Source organism: Octopus bimaculoides, chromosome 28 (genome assembly GCF_001194135.2).
Source record: "Octopus bimaculoides isolate UCB-OBI-ISO-001 chromosome 28, ASM119413v2, whole genome shotgun sequence".
NCBI lineage: Eukaryota > Metazoa > Mollusca > Cephalopoda > Octopoda > Octopodidae > Octopus > Octopus bimaculoides.
In genome coordinates this window covers 6,286,529-6,287,557 of record NC_069008.1, presented here as the reverse complement: position 1 = coordinate 6,287,557, position 1,029 = coordinate 6,286,529, and the positions used below count along the sequence as shown (strand labels likewise).

General features: G+C 40.9%; 1 protein-coding gene and 1 long non-coding RNA gene across 15 annotated transcripts in view; both read right to left on the bottom strand.

The window, feature by feature from the left end:
• The window catches only part of LOC106878584 (slit homolog 1 protein-like), a 35,923-nt gene that overhangs the window by 25,622 nt on the left and 9,272 nt on the right, over positions 1–1,029 (bottom strand). The gene's annotated exons all lie outside the window — the stretch shown is intronic.
• The window catches only part of LOC106878586 (uncharacterized), a 2,750-nt gene continuing 2,092 nt past the window's right edge, over positions 372–1,029 (bottom strand). Inside the window, exon 3 of the long non-coding RNA XR_001410517.2 lies at positions 372–547. This is a non-coding gene — a long non-coding RNA (uncharacterized LOC106878586). The remainder of the gene's footprint in view (positions 548–1,029) is intronic.

Below are 1,029 nucleotides of genomic sequence, written 5' to 3'. Positions count from 1 at the left end.
ATCGGGCCGAGCAAAGCCTTGTGAGTGGATTTGGTAGACGGAAACTGAAAGAAGCCCGTCGTATATATATGTATGTTTGTGTGTCTGTATTTGTCCCCCCAACTTCGCTTGACAACCGTTGCTGGTGTGTTTACAGGCACAACAGAAACAGGAAGTAAGAGTGAGAGAAAGTTGTGGTGAAAGAGTACAGCAGGGTTTGCCACCATCCCCTGCCGGAACCTCGTGGGACTTTAGGTGTTTTCGCTCAATAAACACTCACAACGCCCAATCTGGGAATCGAAACCTTGATCCTATGACGGCGAGTCCGCTGCCCTAACCACTGGGCCATTGCGCCTCCTGTAGAAAGAGACAGATACATCATACACACCCTTACATAGAAACAAAGAGAGTGATAAGAGAAAGAAGACTTTTAATATTTAGAAATACAAACGTACATCGTCAATGAAATAGCATTAACAAGAGTGATTTGACTTACAATTCTTTTAAATTGGTAAGATCTTGGAAGGTTTGGACATCAATTTTCTGGATTCCATTATTTCTCAAATTTCTGTAACATAACAATGAGTTTGCTAAGAAAGTGTATAAAACAGACCTGTAATAAATTTTGGCACAAGGCCAGACATTTCAGAGCGGGAGTAAGTTGCTTACATCGACCCTTGTATCGAAAGGATGCTTATTTTATGGCGGAATTTAAACCCAGAATCTAAAGACAGATGAAATGCCGTTAAGCCTTTTTCCTGGCAGACAATTACAAGGGTTGGGGAAATAATGGAAACACCTAGCATCATAGCATCACGATTTTGTCCAGTCCCTGTATGTTTCCTATAAAATGAATTGAAGTGACATCCATTGAAAATAAGAATTTTCCATGAATCATCATCTTCATCATCATCATCGTTTAACGTCCGCTTTCCATGCAGGCATGGGTTGGACGATTTGACTGAGGACTGGTGCAACCGGATGGCTACACCAGGCTCCAATCTGATTTGGCAGAGTTTTTACAGCTGCATATATATATATATATATATA